The sequence below is a fragment of the Astatotilapia calliptera genome, chromosome 3 (genome assembly GCF_964374335.1).
Source record: "Astatotilapia calliptera chromosome 3, fAstCal68.1, whole genome shotgun sequence".
NCBI lineage: Eukaryota > Metazoa > Chordata > Actinopteri > Cichliformes > Cichlidae > Astatotilapia > Astatotilapia calliptera.
Window position 1 is genome coordinate 50,521,493 of NC_137424.1, and position 21,536 is coordinate 50,543,028.

At 43.3% G+C, this 21,536-nt stretch overlaps 1 protein-coding gene and 7 non-coding genes across 9 annotated transcripts in view; 5 read left to right on the forward strand and 3 right to left on the reverse strand.

Moving 5' to 3' along the window:
- The window catches only part of LOC113019097 (actin-binding protein WASF3), a 51,078-nt gene extending 29,591 nt beyond the window's left edge, over positions 1 to 21,487 (reverse strand). Inside the window, exon 1 of one of the 2 annotated variants that reach the window (XM_026162614.2) lies at positions 21,188 to 21,487. The gene's annotated coding sequence lies outside the window, so the exon portion shown is untranslated. The remainder of the gene's footprint in view (positions 1 to 21,187) is intronic. The other variant, XM_026162613.2, reaches the window with a different exon arrangement.
- On the forward strand, positions 5,932 to 6,004 carry trnak-cuu (transfer RNA lysine (anticodon CUU)). The gene has a single exon. It is a non-coding gene; the product is annotated as a tRNA-Lys (tRNA).
- Positions 6,414 to 6,486, forward strand: trnak-cuu (transfer RNA lysine (anticodon CUU)). Its single transcript has one exon. It is a non-coding gene; the product is annotated as a tRNA-Lys (tRNA).
- On the forward strand, positions 7,746 to 7,818 carry trnak-cuu (transfer RNA lysine (anticodon CUU)). Its single transcript has one exon. It is a non-coding gene; the product is annotated as a tRNA-Lys (tRNA).
- trnak-cuu (transfer RNA lysine (anticodon CUU)) lies at positions 8,217 to 8,289 on the forward strand. Its single transcript has one exon. It is a non-coding gene; the product is annotated as a tRNA-Lys (tRNA).
- On the forward strand, positions 17,604 to 17,676 carry trnak-cuu (transfer RNA lysine (anticodon CUU)). The gene has a single exon. It is a non-coding gene; the product is annotated as a tRNA-Lys (tRNA).
- On the reverse strand, positions 18,111 to 18,183 carry trnak-cuu (transfer RNA lysine (anticodon CUU)). The gene has a single exon. It is a non-coding gene; the product is annotated as a tRNA-Lys (tRNA).
- trnak-cuu (transfer RNA lysine (anticodon CUU)) lies at positions 20,133 to 20,205 on the reverse strand. The gene has a single exon. It is a non-coding gene; the product is annotated as a tRNA-Lys (tRNA).
- Positions 21,488 to 21,536: the final 49 nt, after the last annotated feature.

Below are 21,536 nucleotides of genomic sequence, written 5' to 3' on the forward strand. Positions count from 1 at the left end.
GACATGTGTTACATAAATAAAATTCCCATTGCCATCTGGGAACTACTGCTCATAAGGGAAAAATCCTTATTCCCTGAGTAGTAACAAGTGGTCGCTGCAGGCTGAAACCAGGTGAAGGGAAAACGACTGCCAAAGGACTACAGTCTGGTCGGTAACCCCTGACAACCACCTGTCACTAGGGAAAATGTGTATTCCCCAACTGATTGTGCAAACCTGCTTTGGTTGCGAGCATATTGCTGTGGTAGTCTAAATGTGACGCACTTGTCTACAAACACTGTGCAGCTTCTCTCTGAGCTGCAGTGAAACTGAAAAACGCAAAACAAACCAGAAACAGAAAGTTCACCTGCAAAGCTGTGCAGCAGCCAACATGTTTCTGCATGCAGCTCTTACATTGAAGGTGACACTTCTCCGTTTCAGGTTTTCAACTTTTGCTAGTGGTCAGCTAGTAGTTAGTCAGCATTTGCAACCAACCACAACCGCTGCCAACTAGTTGGGAAATACAGATGCTTCCCTAGAAACAAACAGTTGAATAATATAACTGTCCTTTACTCTGCTGTAACTGTTGCTAAAGTAAAGACAGTTTAGCGGTTCGGGATGGGGCAACTATCCAGAAGTTCAGGAGATGAGCGATGAGAAAGCCTGTGCTTTCAAAGATCAAAGATAATTAGCTTATATCAAATGACAAAACTGTTCCATCTGTAGGTCAACATTATTGGGCAGTAACGACAAGGCAGCAGTATCCTGAAATTATTACATGACTTCAACCCATTTTCTGAAAAGTTTAGATGACCCATCATCAATAACATGGGCTGCTTTAAAGGGGCTGATGGGATTTGTCTTTGTGTAATGAAAAGGTCACACTAGTTTACCAGCAACCACACTGACCCAAAAACCAAAACGACACAATAGAAACAACCGCGGCACAGAAGACCTCTGCCAGGGCGTTTCAGTCCTACGAAGATGCGTTCAGGCACGACTGCGAGTTTGGATTCAATGACTTTAAACATCTCAAGAGTTTCTGGGACTGTAGGGCACAGAGGGAAAGAGAAAATTAGCATGACAAGAAGAAGGAGGAAGAAGAAGAAGAGGAAGAGGAGGAAAAAAGTATGTCGGTGAGCCATGGGAGTGTTGCCACGGCAACGTGGCGAGGACTCCGCTCTGCTGTTGAAAAGTGGAACTTGGCACGACTCCCAAAATAGTAGGAAAGAGAAAGAAGGGGACAGGACGAGACGGAGAAAGAGGGGGGAAAAGAGGACGGGAGAGAGAGGAAGACGGTTAGAGTTAGAGGAGAAACTCTGACATGACAGACTCCACAAGGATTTACTCCACTCTGACGCTGGTGCTGATACAGCGCAGGAGGATTTGTGACAGGATGAAAGATGTCTGAGGACTCTGCGGAGACGAGCTGGGGTCGTGTGAATCACCCCACACTAGGCTGCTGCCTTTTGGTGCCTTAAAAGAAAGGAGTCCTAGGACGTCCTCTGAACTCATTTCCTCACTTCATGACACTTCTACTACTAGCCAAAACAGCTCAAACTGTAGGAAAGTCAAGTATGAAATTACTTGACAGAGATCTTGAGATAAAAAATGGCTAACAGCTATTTGCTATGATTCTTGCTATGATCACCGGGTTAGAGAAGAAGACACAGCTAAATATGAAGCTGCAGCCTGGACAGGAAAACTGGAAACCACATCCACCCATGAGCTCATTCAAAGCTCATTTCATACAAAATTAGTGGCACATAAACAGACTTTCTAGTTTTACCAGGACTGACAGACATGTGATTTTCATGCCTCTTGTGTCATTAAACACATCACTTTAAAGGTCTTTAGAAACAGCGAATCGGCAGCATTTATCAGGATCTATCCTAGTTCAACCTGAGCCTTTCAAGGAGGAATACTCAAAAGCATCAGTGCACACACAACAGTGACGTTCAGAAAGTCAAAATCCTGCTTTTCATTAGGAAACAAACTGTTGTAACCATCTAACGTGCAGAGCTACAAGACTGTGAAACGATGCTCCTGTAGGAACCACGAGTCCACCCTGCTCTACCCACAATCCTAAACTGAAACAGCAACACCGCCAATTGGTGGAATTCACTGTTACCATGGAAACTTCTGTTTAAACCTGCAAACGTCCTGTTGTTTAGTGAGCCAAAGCATCAAAAAGCTTGTGAGGAGTGATTGTACTGTACCATACTGGCAACCACACACACAAACTCCAAAATACATTCAAATTTCTTATTTTTTAACGTTATTATGAACCGTATAATCACTACAGTGATGAAAATAAGGTTCACTGTGGAATCAGGATTTACGGGATGAGCAGCTTCTTCACTGTTAAGATTAATCATCTACAGTTTTGCACAGTCGCTGTTTTTTTCTCCTTTATTTTTTTTTAAACTCTTAACATCAGGACTATTAGAAAAGGGAAAACAGATTAAAATTAATTAAATAAATGCATTTAAAAGTTGCCAATTTCTGGTTAAAAAGCCTTGTTATTCATCCACAACTTTTCTAGCACTATAAAGCACTGAAATCCCTTCATGCTACAAGCCCCAGTCCCTCACTGGCACAGCGGTCCTTACTGTATACATGCAGCGCTTTTAACCTTTGCACTGGGGGAATTTTGTCTGTTCAGTATCTCGCACAAAGACACAATGATGAACCACCGAGCTGCCGAGCCAAGACTGTCCCGAAGCGTCAGGCTAATGTTAAGACATTAAAAGCCGAGCTGCTGAGCTGCACACAAGTAAAGATCCCAGATGTGATATTTGCATTACAGGATCTGCTTTCCGACCAACCGGGCTCTTTGGACACCCGCTGCAGGTCCACTGACATGTCTCCCTTTTCTGTATCTCCAACACGTCATCCTCCTCATGTTTAGATGGTTGAGGGCTAACTCCGTTTGCAAGGAGGAGCAGAGACCCCCCCTCCTCCTAGTTTGTGTGTTGCACCCAAACATCTTCCCAGGAGATAAACCAATCGATTTTGTTTAGCCTCTGCACAGAAATGAAACGACAATTTGTTTTTACTCTAAAATGATTTGCATATTTAATTTGGAAGCTGCAGCAGTTTCATTTTGATTTAAACTGACAGACGGGCAGATAAAGAGGAGATGGTATTAATTACTGTCCTCAACCAAACTCATCATTCCTGCAGGCAGTCAGTCAGCTAATGCTATTACTGCTCCGTCTGCTCAGCCAGGCGCACACACACAGACACACACTTGTCCTGCTGTGCTACACCCCGCCTGGTCTGCCTCAGTCAGTTCTGAGAAGGGTTAGCAACCTGTCTCCACCCCCTTTGCCCTCCCTCCACTACCGCGCTCCACAGGAGCCACCTGTATAAGCACAGCTAATTAGCTTTGTGCAGTAACTAATGGAAACGACCAGCACTGATTCGATCTAACGATATAATTAGAACACTTACTGGGCTAAGTTAAGAGTCCCATTTGCGTGACAGCTAGCTGGTTCTGCATAATGTCACCATGCGCATGCATGTGACTTTAAAGAACATCAGCCACGCAGTCACGTCTATGATTAGCAGACTAATGGAGTGGGAAATTTAAAAGCATGTGGAGTCCTTTCCTTGATGCACTTCAAAATTTATAAGAATCCTTCAGCAAACTCTCTTATGTCAGGCGTGGAAATACAGTGTGCAGGTCTAGGTGAAGTGACCTGGGTGGGAATGAATGGGATCATTTTGCAGGGATTATGTTATTTTTGTTAAATATTATAAGTATGTTTATATTAATTTTTTTTCTCTATTTCACAGCCTTAAATGTACAGGCTAATTACCCCGAATGTACAGATCATCTGTAATCCTTTTCTTCTCTTTTTCTTTATATGTATAAAAGAAAAACTCTTAATAAAAAGATATTGTTTAAAATCCCACTAATGCTGCAGAAAGCAAGCCCGCATGGAGAAAATGTAACAGAAAGAATTTATATAAATATGACGCCAGAGCTGTTAAACAAAAATAATATTATCTGTCCTTAAATTTAAATTTCTTACAACTGAAGCCCAAGTAAATGTATAAATTTACAGAATATGTTCCGTTAGCTTAAAAGTACAAAAATTGTGTTTTGTTTTAAATGAACAGACAGTCAAAATATCATAAATTTCCATAGTAGACGGTGAAAAAACAGGAACATTCATTGTTTATTTACTTTGCTGTAGTATGAATGGCCATGAGGTATTTAGAAAAGCTGTAAAACATCTGAACCTGCCTAAAATTTATGCCCTCCTTCACATTTAGTGGGCCGATTCTGGACCCCAGGCCTTATTTTTGACACCACTGGGTGTAGCATAAGAGTTAAATTGCTCTCTGCAAAAATCCATACTTAGGATCTACAGGGTGGGCCATTTATATGGATACACAGTAATAACATGGGAATGGTTGGTGATATTAAAGTCCTGTCTGTGGCACATTAGTATATGTGAGGGGGCAAACTCCTCAAGATGGGTGGTGACCATGGTGGCCATTTAGAAGTCGGCCATCTTGGATACAACTTTTGTTTTTTCAATAGGAAGAGGGCCATGTGACACATCAAACTTATTGGTAATGTCACAAGAAAAACAATGGTGTGCTTGGTTTCAACGTAACTTTATTCTCAACCATTCCCATTTGATTACGGTGTATCCATATAAATGGCCCACCCTGTACCGTGAAACTACACTGAGATGAGCCTGCTTATAACACAAAGCAAATCAATAATATGCTGTTATGTTTTTTTGGATTACTCTCTACGAAAAAGTCTTGATCGTGAACTTAATGTCCACACTTAAGACTTGATTACTTGATAAGTGCTTATGAAAAGCTGGAGGCGAGTGGAGAGCAGCTTTTTGGAGCTGTTCAAAAAGTGCCTCATTCAAAGCCTGACAAGAAAAAAAGAGTTGTTATGTCATCGCCTCACAAGCGGATTAGTGTTTCATGGTGCATCCCTGTTCACGATGATGAAACAGAGAGGTTTTACAAACTGCCTCGATTAATTCTGCATGGCTGCACGGTACAAACCTCAAAGTGATTCACAGAGCAAGAAAACAATAAGAAAATAGAATATGCCTTCCACATGCTACCACAAACATCTCTGTGTTAAATGAATTGCGACCTGTGTCCTTTTATCTGTTGTGTAAAACATGCAGGCTGGTCCGAACAAGCGGTGCAGCTCATGTGAGAATGAAGAGGTGAAGATCGTGGCTGAGTGTTATGAGGGCGCGTGTTAATGTAAATGGATTAAAGTCCGGGCTAACAGCGGATTGTGTGTGCGGTGAATTCAAGTGTAAATTGAGGGAATGATTTGCATAAGCTCATATTTGTTACTTTTAATACTAACTCGTTAGTCTGCAGTCTTAAAATGTGCTAATTTGCAAAGCACCACCCTGACTGTGAAACAGTATGAAGACATGTTGTTTTAGAAGTGACAGCTCGTATATTGAACTGTAAACATAAGCACTCAAACATGAACCTGATTAAATCTGAAGGTTTTAACTGGGTCTTGTTCCAAAGTATGCAGTGAAAGACAATCCAACCACTCCCCATGAAGGCCGATCAATACCCACTACTGACATATTTATCGAGGTCCTCCTGGGCTGCAGATTTGTCAGCTCCACATCCATGAGGAGAATCTCCCGTTCCACCAGATCCCAAAGGTGCTGTGTTAGACTGAGATCTGGTGACTGTGGAGGCCACTTGAGTGTGGTGAACTCATTGTCATGGTCAAGAAACCAGTTTGAGATGATGTGAGCTTTGTGACATGGTGTGTTATCCTGCTGGAAGCAGCCATCAGAAGATGGTACACTGTGGTCATAAAGGGATGAACATGGTCAGCAACAATATCCAGGTAGGGGTTTAAACAATAGTTAACTTTAATTAAGTGGTACAGGGTGTGCGACGAAAATATCCCTCACACAGCCACTGCATGCAGAAGCCCGGCTAGCTCAGTCGGTAGAGCATGAGACTCTTAATCTCAGGGTCGTGGGTTTGAGCCCCACGTTGGGCGACATAGTTTTAGGTCAGAAATTACGAGGTTGCTCTCAGGTAAGAGTCTAACAACCCACGTGTACTGTTAGGTGAGCTCCAATCTAGTTGATCAATGGCAATGATAATTTGCATATTAACGATCAAGGAACTCACAGTCCGTTGTTCATTCAGTGGGCTGGTTTCAATCATTATGCAAATGTACTGTTACTAAGATTGGGGAAACCTGCAGTCGAAAGACGAAAGGATTTTCCCACTGAAAACGCTACGTCCAGATGAACAGAATCAACCTTTTGGGATCTACTTACCTGGATGATTGAGCATGCATCAAGACACTATGAAGTCTGACTTATTGTAGAAGGTCTTGCTTAGAAAGCAGTTCTTCCAGTTTGCAGAAGAGAAAGTTCCTTGGGAGGGCCACCCCAACACAAGCCTGGCTAGCTCAGTCGGTAGAGCATGAGACTCTTAATCTCAGGGTCGTGGGTTCGAGCCCCACGTTGGGCGATACAGTTTTGGGTCAGAACTTAATATGACATTTCTCTCAGGTAAGAGTCCAACAGCCCCAGTGGGTTGAGAGGTCAGTTTCTATCTAGTTGATCAAATCTTACAATGCTGTGATTGCAGCCATTCCCCAACTCTCTGTGAATGGTACTCATGGCCATTGATCAGTGGGTTTTAGTCAGTGGTTGTTGATCAATGGTCATGAGAATTTGCATAATTATGATTAAGGAACTGACCTCCCAGCCCACTGTTCCTTCAGTGGGCTGGTTTCAGTCATTATGCAAATTTACTGTTTAGGGGAAACCTGCAGTCAGCTGAGACTGAAGAAGTCACTTGGATGAGTGACGAAACATTTCTCCCACTAAAAACGCTACGTCCAGATGAACAGAATCAATTTTTGGGATCTACTTACCTGGATGATTGAGCATGCATCAAGACACTATGAAGTCTGACTTATTGTAGAAGGTCTTACTCAGAAAGCAGTTCTTCCAGTTTGCAGAAGAGAAAGTTCCTTGGGAGGAATACTGATGAGAGGTGATTGTGGTTCAGGACTATCGACCTCCAGGAGCCTGAACTGTTAATACAAGGCAGCATAAATCCATATTTGCATGTTGTTTACACCAAATTCTGATCCTACCATCTGAATGTTGCAGCATAAAGCGAGACTCATCTAATTAGGAAAGGTTATTCCAATCTTCTGTCATGCAATTTTGATAAGCAAATGTGAAGTGTATCAGTTTCGTGCTTTTAGATGACAGGAGTGGCATCCAATGTGGTCTTCTGCTGCTGTAGCCCATCTGCTTCAAGGTTTGACAAGGTGTGCCTTCAGAGCTGGGTTCATTGTTCATGGTGTAGATTGAACTAGGTGCTGGAAACATCCCTCAGAGATTTGGGTCCATTTGGACATGACAGCATCTCACAGTTGCTGCAGATTTGTCAGCTCCAAATCCATGAGGAGAATCTCCCGTTCCACCAGATCCCAAAGGTGCTGTGTTAGACTGAGATCTGGTGACTGTGGAGGCCACTTGAGTGCAGTGAACTCATTGTCATGGTCAAGAAACCAGTTTGAGATGATGTGAGCTTTGTGACATGGTGTGTTATCCTGCTGGAAGCAGCCATCAGAAGATGGTACACTGTGGTCATAAAGGGATGAACATGGTCAGCAACAATATCCAGGTAGGGGTTTAAACAATAGTTAACTTTAATTAAGTGGTACAGGGTGTGCGACGAAAATATCCCTCACACAGCCACTGCATGCATAAGCCCGGCTAGCTCAGTCGGTAGAGCATGAGACTCTTAATCTCAGGGTCGTGGGTTCGAGCCCCACGTTGGGCGATATAGTTTTAGGTCAGAAATTACAAGGTTGCTCTCAGGTAAGAGTCTAACAACCCACGTGTACTGTTAGGTGAGCTCCAATCTAGTTGATCAATGGCAATGATAATTTGCATGTTAACGATCAAGGAACTCACAGTCCGTTGTTCATTCAGTGGGCTGGTTTCAATCATTATGCAAATGTACTGTTACTAAGATTGGGGAAACCTGCAGTCAGCTGAGACTGAAGAAGTTACTTGGATGAGTGATGAAAGGATTTTCCCACTGAAAACGCTACGTCCAGATGAACAGAATCAACCTTTTGGGATCTACTTACCTGGATGATTGAGGATGCATCAAGACACTATGAAGTCTTACTTATTGTAGAAGGTCTTACTCAGAAAGATTGAATGCCAATACAAGCCCGGCTAGCTCAGTCGGTAGAGCATGAGACTCTTAATCTCAGGGTCGTGGGTTCGAGCCCCATGTTGGGCGATGAATTTATGAGGTTTCTCTCAGGTGAGATTATAACAACCCACATGGGCTGAGAGGTCAGTTGGCAATGCGGTCTTGGTTCAAGGATGACACATGATGTGCGTGAATTCCTGTCAGCTTGTTGCATTCTTTCAATTCTCCTCTGCATTCTCGCTTGAACAATAACTTTTAACCCACTGGATGTTTTCTCCTTTTCAGACTTTCAGACTCATGATGACTGTGTGAGAAATCCCAGCAGACTAGCAGTTTGTGAATTACTCAGACCGACAACCATCCCACACTCAAAGTCACTTAAATCACCTTTCCTCCTCACTCTGACGCTCAGTTTGACCTTGAGTAGGCTGTCCTGATCATATCTACATGCCTTAAAGCAGTGCCATGTGATACGGCTCATTATTCAAGTTACCAAACAGGCGAATGGGTGTAGCTAATGAAGTGACCAAAACCTTGAACCTTGAATTCAGGGTTTAAGCACAAGTGACAGAAATTTTACAAAACTATTGCTTATTCACATTTAAAACAGTAAAGAGACCCATTATGTATAAAATCCATAGAGAAAGATATGTTGATGAACAGATGAACAATTTGTAAAACATGCCTTGAGTTCTTCTTATGGAGTTTGACCAATCAGAAATCTGAAATATTCCTGGAGCCACACGAAAACATCATAAACAACTCTTTTTTCATGACTAAGATCATTTAACGTCTTTTTTCTGGATGAAGAAACATGCAGCTCTTCAGAACCTTGTGGAGCCAAGAAGCAAACACTAATATCTGTGTAATGTTAACAGCTAGGCTTGTACAGCCAAGCCTGATTGACAGTCTGGGAGCGCACAGCTATGACAACAGCAAAGAGAGCCAACACAGTGAAACAGAGCTAATGTTTTATTCTGAGTCAGGATTACTCTGGTTTTTGCTCTGCAGGCCTGGGAAGCTCTCAGTTTGGTGGAACGCCAAATGTCAGCTAACAAAAGGCATCCGCGAGTACGAAGCAGAACAAAGCACTAAATAATAAAACATTTACAAAACTATGTACAAACAAAATGAGTGGGACGAGTGTTGTATGAAAATCACGTGATAAAAGGCAGGCTCGATGCAAAGAAAAGAGCAGAAAAGTGTTTGTTTCTTATGTTGCATGAACCACACTGAATGTTAACAGCAGCGATGTCAGTTACAGCTTCATTTCTACCACCCCCAACCCCCAGCACGCTGACTCTTGCTTCCTTTCTCCTCCCCTCTTCCCTCATCCTTTAACTAACTGTATCCCTTACGCCCTCCCCCCCGCTCAGGCTCAGCTCTCTTTGATGTCTGCATTTGTTGATGCTCTTGGATGAGGAGCAATTCTGCAAAAACGATGTCAATTACAGCGGTAGCACACATGCACACCTTTTTTTTGCGCTAATCCTCACTAAAAACAAATAATGCAAAAGAGAGAAGAAGAGACGGGCGATTTAACGCTCTCTTTTTACTTCCTCTCCTTTTTTTTGCCCCCCTCCTTCTGTGAGAAGAACCAGCAGACTCTGTGGAGTTGTTGTCATGGTTTCTTGGGAAGCGTTTTCATTTTTTGGCGATCAGAGCAGGGCTGCGAGAGACAGAAGAGAGTTTACACCGAGGCGATCGAGTTTTGCGAGGGATCTCAGTCACTTCATTGTTTCCAGTGTCTGTGTGTGTGCCTACAGTACCTCTTAAGTGAGGCTGAATGCAGATGAGCTGTTATGAAACAGCTACTTTAAAGACAAAACATATCAGATAAACACCAAGTGCACACACTCCTGACTGTCCAGCAGCATTTGCAATAACATTCAGAATCAGGGTTCTGGCTCCGTTTCCTAAATTCATCATCCTTTTTTGCCACATGGATCATTTAAACAAAGAGACCATTTATGGTCAAATTGCTGGTCTGGATTTGAAAGATAAAGCTGAATCAATCCTAATATCCAGTCCTATTTATAACTGGTGAGCGGGCTGTGCACCCGGTTACTGCTCTCTCGCCCCTCTTCACAAACATGGCTGTGGAGGCCAACTGTGCAGTTTCTAAAGTGTGCAAATGCTCTGCCTTTTTACTCAGACTATAGATAAAAGATAAATGTATCCACTGTGATGAACATATTTTAAAGCCTTAATCTTTAAATTCTTCATGGACACATTTACATTTTATTTATTGTTTACTCTATTTAATTTGTAAAATATGTGTACACACACACACACACACACACACACACACACACACACACACACACACACGTAGAAAAATATTTAGTATACACATCCAGAAATGCATATACTATTATATATTGTACATATATTTATTAGTTTCAGATGTAGCCATTCTTGTATTTTGCTTGTTTACATTATTGTATTTTGCACAACTCTGTTGCTTGTGAAGCTCGCACACAAGAATTTCACTCACATGTGCTGTACCAATGTACCTGCACATGTGATGTGACAATAAAAGTGATTTGATTTGATTTGATTACATTCTTCAAGAGGGCGGAGCAGGCAGTTGTCAGCTAACACTAGCTAGCCTGGTAAGGCCTCAGGCACACAAGCCTAGGGACTGGAGGTTGGCAGGGAGAAAATGTGTGTTCCCTGAGCGGTTGGACAGTGGTTGCTGGCAGTTGCTAGGTTATTTAGATGCAACACCAAAAACCTCCCTGTGATTGCTTTGGTCACTGCCGCGGTTGTTTGCATGGAAGACGCCTCCTTGTCTGCGAGCACTCGCTAACTGCATGCCAAAATATGCAGACTGGGCAAGCTTTAGCTAATATTCACACACTGGTGTGTGCTCCTGTTGAGCAGTGTGTGAGTGTTACACAGAAAGCACTTAGGCAAGGAAAAAAGTGAATGGGAGAACGAGGCTTGTAGTACAAAGTGCTTTAAGTGCTCAAGCAGATGCAGTGCATTTACAGCCCTTTTCCCTACTGATTGGTGGTTACCACTAACAGGTCTCTAGGCGTGTGTGACTGCGTGACCGGGTCTTTAGTAATCAAATTCCATAGCGACCTCCAACCAATTGCCAACCAGTCTCTAGGCCTCAGTGACCTTGGGGAAAAGGGTAGTGCTTAACCGACACAACCCATACACCACAGCAGACACAGGTGTGGTGCATGAGGTAATGAACACTGCCTCAGTCTCTTGAGATTAGTGATCAGAAGAGGTTATAGAACCAAAAGCAAAACCAAAAACAAAAGCAAGCACCTATGCTAAGTAGATTACAGGCACAAAGCTTGTTAGATAACAAAAAAGCTACCGAGCAGCCTCGAGCTAAATCACACAGAAGTATGAAACAGAGAGAGGAGTGCTGCTTACACTACAGCTTTACTCATGCTCGCTGATCCCCAGCACAGCCGATCCCTGAAGTCCAGTTTGTATCTGGTGTGATTGCTGCACGTGGGTTGGGGTGTGGAGTCGGTAGCATTTGTACATGTTACAAATGTAGTGTGGTCACTAACCTTGCCCAAGCACGGACCTCAAAAACGTTCTTAACCGCACAATTTCTAAATAATTAACGTTTCTGTGCTCCGCCAGAGCGCTTCTTTAGAAACATGCGTGTGCATTAAAGACGAGGAGAGTGCGCGTGACAGGAAGGAGCTGAGATGCTGAAGCGAGATGGAGCGTGCTTGGGCCTGCATCGGAGACGGGGAGGAGGAGGGGCCAACTGTGCACGGGCACGGTGCGAGGTAACCAGGCCTAGTATGAATTAACTATAAATCATTGAAGCTCTCACAGCAAATGATTGGTGTTGGAGCTGGATAGCAGAACTAGGACACCGCTGCAATCGGTGACAGCTGAAGGTGAGACAGAGGAGGAGAAGTGAGGATGGAATCAGCAACACATGAGGGGGAAGAGCGCAATGACCACAGCTGTAACAGCTTTCCTCACGGAGTCCTGCAGGGACTGCTTTAAAACTCCGTGGGGTGCATTAAGGAACTACCTGATTAACCCCTTAATAAATATAGAGAACAGTTATTCCAAAGATATGGCCACAGAATAGCAGATGCCAGTCGCTTCAGACACACAATCATTTTCCATGCCCTCTTTTATCCTCCACTAATGTGGTTAGTAAACAGGTCAGCCACAGAATGAATGCAGTGAGCGCAGTGTTTCTGAGCTGCATTCAGTCCACCACTCTGTGTGTGTGTGTTGTGAAAACTCCCCTCGCACCCCTCTGCGACCCTCACAATTAAATGTGCCGACCTCAGCGCAATTGCAACAAGTCATCCAGCAGAACCGTGTGACCTGACACTGTCACACTTACAGCACACAGGCAAACTGGGCCTCCTGGTGCAGGGTTGGTGGGCGGTGAGCCCCGGATACTGGGACGAAGGCGAGGGGAGACGGGTCACATTAAAGCTGTGGATGTGATGCCTCACAGTGTCCCAGTTTCACTGCTCCCAGTTCAAAAATTGGGGAGGTGGAACGCGGCGAGCTCAGGCGAGAAAATCTGCTGGTTCCAGCTCTCTGACTCCTAAAGCTGAGGAGCTACATGCTAACAGTAGAAACATCAGAAAATCAGAATCTCTGGTTTAATTTGTATCATTTTTGCTGCGCTGGACGTTTTTGTGCTTGATTATGTAATTTATTCAAGGAAAAATAAGGCCTGTGCAGACTTGCCTTTTTTTAGTTTTATCCATTTGTGTCACTTTAACTGTTGGATCTCATTTTGTGTTGTAAAAAAAAAAATGAAATTTTTGTCCTTAAAACGCACTTTTCAATTTTTCAATTCAATTCAGTTTTATTTATTTTTAAAGACAATAATACAATGTAAGTGAATAAGATATACTTACTTCCTGACAGTGTTTGACCTCAGCACTGCGTTCCATGCTACTCAGCACGCATCATTTTTGAAAGACTCCTCATTTAAATAACTTTCTCCACCACAGCTGAAGCATATTTTGTGCTCATGACATTTTGGTAAAACTATATTTTTCCCCATTTCTGTTACTCTTCGCTTCTAAAAAATGAAATTGCTTTACAGTTACTAGGCCTAGTCTAAAGATCATTAGAGACAGCATATCTCGCCTTTTAAAATACTAACAGAATATTTTTAAATTAGCAGAACTGAAAGAAATCCCCTTTGTTTTGATAAATTTCCAATTAACTACCCAACAGTTACAGTTATGTCATTACAAAGGCTCTTTAATTATCTGCACAATGGGTGGAGAGAAAAGAAAAAACCTTCAAACGTGGCTTTTATTCCTGTGTACACGCACTGCTATCAGCTGATTTAAGCTAGCTGTGCAGGAAGGGAGGAGGAAAAGGGTGAAGTGGTGGGGTGGGTGATTTTGTCATTTTTAATGCATGAAAGCACAAGAGCGTGACAGTAAACTGCGTCGTGGACATATTTATAGCACTTCCACAACAACTTTGGCTGTTTGCAGGCATCCGTGCATGCAGACAGCATGCTAAAGCAAAGCTAGCGAAGACCTTAGAGGTGAGTGACCCTGGCCCAGCAGCCTGTCAGCAGTGCTGAACGGTCAGGCTCAGGGCTTCTATTTCACAACGCCCCGTCGTTTTCTTCTACTGCAGAGCTGCAGTGTTACAGACGACGTGGAATTTGTTAAAAGCTGAAGGGTTCATCATTCTCATTATTGCACTGCACATGTAACAAGTACTTCCACTGACAAACTGCTCTTTCCTTAACGATGTGTGACACGCTCACAGCTGAATGTTCTGCTCTAATGTGGCGATGAAGGCGTTCGTGCAAAAAAACCCGTCTAAGTTCAAAGTCAGAGCTGCAACACAGCAGACCATCCATCCCACACAGATTTGCTTTTTCTGGCCAAGTGAAACGCTGCTGCACAGCAGAGCACCGTCAGACTCACAGGAAGCGGGGAATTGAGTGCAATCCAAGCTGTCTGTCGAGCAGCAGTGTGCAAGCCTCAGCCCACAGAAAGCTTCACTTTACAACATTACATTTTCCACTTTTTGATTAACTCTGGCAGAAAACACCTCAGACACGCAGAGCTGCAGAACACGGGCCTCCTCTGAAAGGCGACATGTTGTCACGACATATTCGATGAAAAATGACTCGTATGGAATAACAGAAAACTCAATAATTGGAGGTTTTCAAATTTACAGATGTAAGTAATTAAGTAAGTGTGTTACTTGGTTTAGTAGATGCAGAAAACAGTGATTTCATAAAGTATTAGATCAAGTAAATTTGTAAAATCTTACATTGTAAAAAAGTAGGAAGAAAATACTTGAATTATAAGGTCAAGCACCCACCATGTCGCCATGGTGACTGCTCCCATCTTTTAAACAACAAGAGACAACAAATTTATTAAAGCAATGACGTCCTGTGATACAAGTACACGCTCACTGCTTTCATAGGAGATAAGGAGGTAAGATAATCAAATGCACTTGATTAAATGATCATCAGCAAATGTGAGCGCCGCTGTAGCACAAGTTTTGGTGGTTTGGAGCATTCAGGTGTGCGTTACCACAATAAACAATCCTACCAGGAGCGCACGTCCCAGCACATTCACCCAAAATTCAGACTATGCAATATTCAGAGAAACTGCAAACAACCGAATTCAATTTTAGCTTTTATTTATATAGCATCAAAAGACAACAGTTAAAAGTAAAGACCCTATAACAGAGAGAAACCCTCAATAATCAAACAACCCAAGGGCAACATCTCACACTCTAAAACTGGGTCATGCAACAGGACAACGATCCCAGCAGATCTACAACAGAATGACTGAAAAAGAAAACATTTCAAGGTGTTGCAACGATCCAGACCACAACCTGTTTAAAACCTTCAGAGAGCCGTGCATAAATGAATGCAGTGGCTCTTCCCACTGAGAACAGAAGCACTCAGGTCCTGACGACCGGGTGAGAAAACAATATCACATTCTGCAGATTCTGAGGGAAAACACGGCCTGGAAACGCATCCAGCTGAGAGAGACAAAAAGTAAATATTTCCTGCCAACAATCTGAAATAATTTCCCTAAAGAACGGTGCACCAGAAGTAAGTTAATAATAAATGGACTCTGACAGTGCAGCCAGCAGGAGAAATCAAGGAAGAAACGGGGAATGTGAGGTTTGTACACACAGAAAACAGCAGAAAGATATAAAGAACAACATCTATAACATGCAAATCAACTAAAAAATTTACTTTCAACCACTTTAGGCTTGGTACATATTCGACATGCAGTCATTGATCCATCCATCTTCTTCTGCTTACTCAATTCCAGTTGGAGCCTATCCCGGCTATTATAGCGTGAGAGGTGGGGTGCACGAGGACAGGTCACACTCATATTCACCCTACTAGCGCCTACTTAACTAGACTCGACTCTGTTTTGATCATTTTCCATTACAACTGAGTACCACCTCAATGTGGGTAGGGTTGTTATAGCAACGCAGTCTAAAGGCCCTTTTCCATTAGTACCTACTCTTATTGGCTCGCCACTGATCGCCACGAATCGACTCGGATCAACTGGTTTTCCATTATAATCCAGTACTACCTAACGTGCGTGATCGCCATTGTAGCAATGCGTCCAAGCGTCCTGCGCCGTAATTAATATGCAACACTAACGCTACAAAAAGTGGACGTTGAGGCAAAAATATACCTGCTGCTCGGTCTGTGGCTTTTCATTAGACTCGGGGATCAGGGTGTTGGTTTTTGTAGCCATATTTCTCATTGCTGGGTTTCAACAATGGTGGTTTTAACTTTTATGAACGAGATGGTCTCATGACTCATCGAGTGACGCTACTTACCAGCTAATCAGTGGGATGCAGTCTGACGATGGCACATTTTAGTAGCTGCTCGGATCGCTTGGAAACCCGGGCAAGCAGGCACTAAAAAAGTACCTGGTACCAGGTACTACAACCTAATGGAAAACACTGCTTTCTTTTAAGTTGCCAAGTGAATATTTAAAAAACATATTTGAGCAGAGCTCTGTTTATGTTTTAAGACAAAAATAAGACACTCATGAGAAGTAAATGGGGCAGTGGCTCTAAGCGAATATGATACAACCACCTTTAAGTAAGAACAGAGCATGGAAAATTCACGACAGACAGATCCTATTCAGCATGTCAGATGGTTATTCAAACAACAAAAAAGCCCAAGAGTCCACCTCTAAGCGGCCACATCACTCAGCGTGAGTGCACCCTGAAGAGCCTGCTGTGTATCTTCAGAAGTAATTCAAACCATTAACCACAACTGAACACGTGTTGGAGGGAAAATCCGAGGAAGGCAGAGATCTGTTGCAATAATACAATAAAATCCCCACTTCCTGTCACCTGGAAATGTTTAAAGCTGACCAGCTCTGGTTCAGAGGCAGAGAAACAGGCTGGAGGTTCAATACCAGAACAGGCCCCTCAGGGAGGAAAGAACAGCAAATGCATGTCTGGAAAATGAATAATGTGCCTTCTACTGGAGAAAAAAAGAGGATCCCCTGAACGGCTGACTCCTGAAATACAGATTTTGGTGAAAACACGGCACTTCCTGATGGAATCCTAATCATCCTCTGAGGCAAACGTGGGAGACTGAGGGTTAAATCTCTCACAAAGTCAGAAAAAAAACACGCACAACTCATCTAAGATGGAAGGCTGTTTCCGGCTGGAAGCTACCCATTTATTTCTGCAGGGATGAAACTGAGAGTTCAAGCATCAACATCACTGAATCAGAGCTAATAAGCACTCATATGTGACTTTTAGACAACAACCTTCATTTGAATCTAGGGGGCCGTGAGGTCTCTAAAAGACCAGAAACTCAGAGGAGTGAGGCACAAACAAAGGGCTGAAGCTATATTTGATCCTTGTTCTGAAAAGAACGCTCATAAACAGGCCTGGTGCTGAACATAAACACAGCCTTCATCGCAAAGCGTGGATAAAGGACGAGTCGAACTAACTTGTTTCTTTTATGAGATTAAAGGAAAGATGTGTTCCAGTAATTTTACTGTGTGTGTTATTCTGCTGGTCACATGCTGGAACACGGTCAGGAACAACACTCAGGAAGGCTGTGGTGTTCAAAGGATCCATGACACCACCATCATCCTGAACCATACAGGGCAGGATGGAGCCGTGCTTTCATGTTGTTTCATGCCAAATTCAGACTCTATCTTCCAAAAGCTGCAGTGGAAATCGAGACTCAGAGATTTTGGTAAATATTGACATGATTCAGGATTCATGACGAGAATCTCCTGTTCAGTCTCCTGCTTTATTGGATTGAGGTTTGGTGACCGTGGAGGCCATTTAAGTATAGTGAACCAGTCTGAGGTGATTTGAGCTCTGGGCCATGGTGTGTTATCCTGCTGGACAATATTCAAGTAGCCAGTGGTGTTTCGAAAACTCATCCAGCGGTGCAAGCCCGGCTAGCTCAGTCAGTAGAGCATGAGACTCTTAATCTCAGGGTCGTGGGTTCGAGCCCCACGTTGGGCGTTAGTGTTTTAGGACTTTACGGTCTAGTACAGATAATTGCTATAAAGTCTGCCTAATTGTGAAAGCTGTTAGTCAGAATGTATTAATCTGCACACTGTGTAATCCACAGTTCATCCAGTGTGCAGATTAATACATTAATACAAGCTGGTGGCTTAGTGGTAAATGACTGGTACTTGATAGGAGCTCTTGCAATGACTTCTTACCACTAGCCTCACTCACACACACAAGCTTTATTAACCAAAAGTTCACATTCAGAGGATTCATTGACTGTCAAGAATTTGTCAACATGCAGACTACAGAATCTGAGGATTCAACCAAAAACCTTCACAATTAGGAGACAACCTCCACACCAAGATTCAGTATGATGCCCAAAGCTTGTTTTTCAGCAGCTTACATGACAGTAAACTGATGTAAGTTCTGTCTTAAAAGAGAATCGCCCAACATGGGGCTCGAACCCACGACCCTGAGATTAAGAGTCTCATGCTCTACCGACTGAGCTAGCCGGGCTTACACAACCTAAACTACTTTCATTTCCAGGGGTACAACATACCATATAAGCAGGTCATCATCTTGACCACATCGACATGAATAGATGCATCAATTTACTGCCAGGAGGCTGATTAGATATTTGAATCACTGCAGGAATTTTAATTCATTACTCAAGAGAAGAAAATGCAAGTCTGGTTCAGTTCCCATGTAAAAAAAAGAAAGAAAACAAAGGTTCTAACACACCAAAGTTCTAAGAATGACAAAATAATTAGTGGATCTACAAACAAATAAATAGTACAAAACACTGTGTAAGGATGGGCGGATGGATTTTTGCTAGATAAGCTCAACAAGTCTTAATGGATGTTGCTAAGTAATAGGCTAATAAGTAATAGCACCATAATGCATTAAGTAAAAACACTTAGGAAATAACTTCCTCAAAACAGACCTTAGTTTAGTGCCTGTACACATTAATAATGTATTTTCACAAGTGTTGTCTAATTGGCTGTAGTCAGGGCATCAGTAACTGTAAGTGGACTAAAAATACCTTTGGGGGAAAGGGGGGATTATGCATGTAAAAAGCCCTTGAAAACCAGAAAACTAGCCTTTGTGGCCACAGCAGAGCGCATGCCTTTGTCACCCAGCACAGCATCGCCCCTCCTTTGTCTTTGCTTCAAGCCCTGAAGTAACTCTGTGTACGAGTGTACGAATGTGTTTATGTGTGTACAGTTAGGCATCTGTGTGTGTGTGTTGTGCTGTGTGTCCCCTGTTGGAGCGTTTATGCTTATTTAGTGCTCACCGCTCTTCGCCCTTATTCCTCGATGATTCGCTTATGTAAGAAATCAGCGCAAGCCTCTCTGAGCACCGTCTCCAATGAATACAGCAGCTACACAAACGCACATAAAAGAAGCCTATTATCTAATCACTGTTCACCCAGGCTGGAGTCTAGACTTGAAAGGATTCACAGAACTGGACTCAGTACATTAGTTCATAACAGAGCACTTATTTTCAGTGGCCAAATCTTGAAGTCATTCCACTTCCTGGATCGCTTACACTGGTAGAGGCCTCACTTTAAGATCCTATCCAATCCATGCAGATAAAGCTGTTATTCTGATTGGCTGCTTAATGTAAACAGAAGGTTTGTACTACAGGTGGGTGGGGCTTTGGTGCTCTGCACTCACTGACATCATATAGAGTTATTGGTAAAAAAAGAAAAAAGAAATCTGAAACCAAGTGTTTAGAGAGGTCTAAAGCTACTGTCATCATCTGAGGATTGAACCACCAACCCTTGTCAAGGAGGAAACAACCTCCTCTATGCCCTGAACGATAAGACCTTCCACTTGATGCATCAGGACTCGGTGTTACGCCAAAGGAAGCTTCTCCTCTGCAAAGTGGTAGGAGTGTGGCCTATTCTACCTTCTGAGTAACAGATTGCACATAAGCCAGACTTTATAGTAATTACTTGTAGTTTGCTGAGCCCCTTTTCCATTAGTACTTACTCAGATCGCCACGATTTTAAGGGTTTTCCATTTGGTCATAGTACTTTGTACTAAATGGTGCCTGCTCGCCCGGGCTTCCAAGCAATCCGAGCAGGTCATGCAGGCCACCGATTGGCTGGTAAGTGGCGTCACTCAATGAGTGATTAGAGTGTCTCATTCACAAAAAATCAAAACATCCATTTCTGAAACCCGGCAATGAGGAAAATGGCTACAAAAACAAAAACACGATGTGGTAGATACATGAAAAGCCACAGACCGAGCAGCAGGTATATTGTTGCCTCGACGTCCACATTTGTTGAAGCGTTCATGACTCGTACCAATTATGTCACAGGACGCTGGGCTATGTTGCTTTGACAACAACCATTACTTGATTGTAATGGTAAACCAGTTGAGTAAATCCAAGGAGGTATAAATGGAAAAGGGGCATTAAACTGTAAACCATCCATAATAGGTTCTGTCTTAAAAGTGCAGCGCCCAACGTGGGGCTCGAACCCACGACCCTGAGATTAAGAGTCTCATGCTCTACCGACTGAGCTAGCCGGGCTTACAAAAGATGAACCACTTTTGCCTGTTGGGAACATATAGATACAAATAAACAACAGATTAAATTTTACTGAATAAATAATAAAGATTTGGATGACAAACAGACAAGTGTTTAATTCCTTTGCCCCACCCCATTTTTCGGACCATTATCCCCTGCCTCTTGCTTAAATAAAACATGGTAGAGAGCCAATAATGTGCACAAATCCCTCCAGGTGGCTGAGTTGGCTGGATTCACATTGCAGCAGGCCTCCATACTGGGAATATGAAATGAATTAATTAATTAAATTAAACACAGGAGCAACAGGAGCATCCTCGGGAGCAGAAGCAGCAAGAGAGGAGCCACAATAATAAAAACTTACTCATCTGGAATCTTTTTGATCTGACTGAGGCCTGTTTCACGGTTAAAGACATGAAAGCACAGCTTAATGGCCAATTTAAGTCAGTATGGACGTATTAAAATATCTGCAGGAATTCCAAAAATTCCAAAGTCAGGTACGCAGAGACAGAAAAACGGGGGGGACAGACACGTAGAGACAAAGTGGATCCTCTGCGCACGCTAATCCCCCCACACCCTGCACACCTCCTGCATAAGCCCCACTGCTCTTTTTTTCTAGCCGCCACAAGCTAGTTTGCAGCCAAATCCCACAACACATTCTCCCAACTGCTGACATTTTGTTGCAGCCAGTGAGAGAGAGAGAGGGGAGGAGAGGCACCTGACCAACCGCACTGGGAGAGATGGAGGGATTACAGGAGGGAGAAAATGGTGTGAAACCCGGCCGTCCTAAAGAAGCATGCAGCTCTTTCCTCTCGATTATCAAAGGGCTTCGTGTTTTCTGCGCGTGCAGCTCCGTGATGCAACAACAACAACAACAAATGCGCCCTCCCTTTCCCTTTCCCCCGTGTACCAGCTCCCAAGGGGAGCGGGCATGTGTCCACACCATCGCTGTCAAACGCAAAACCGATTTTTAGACGCCCCCTCTTACCTGGCTTCGGGCTCTCCCGTCACCTTCTCCTCTCCGCTTCTCCTCTCTCGGTTATTTAAACGCTTCTCACCGTTTCTCCTTCTCACCCTGCTCCGCATTTCATTTCGGAACGACCGTGTTGGAGGCTCGGGCCGGAGGGAGGATGGATGGTTGGATGGAGAAGAGGCGGAGCGGGCAGAGGAGCGGAAGCCTTTGAAGTGGAGAAATCTGGGTCCCTGCTCGCGTGGACCGGATTTATGTCGTTTCCAAGGCAGCGTCCGTCTAACCCGATGACCGCCAAGCTGCAAGTTGGCGTACTGAGAAACCACTTCCGATTTGTCCTTCAAAATAAAAGTCTACTCTTTTTTTT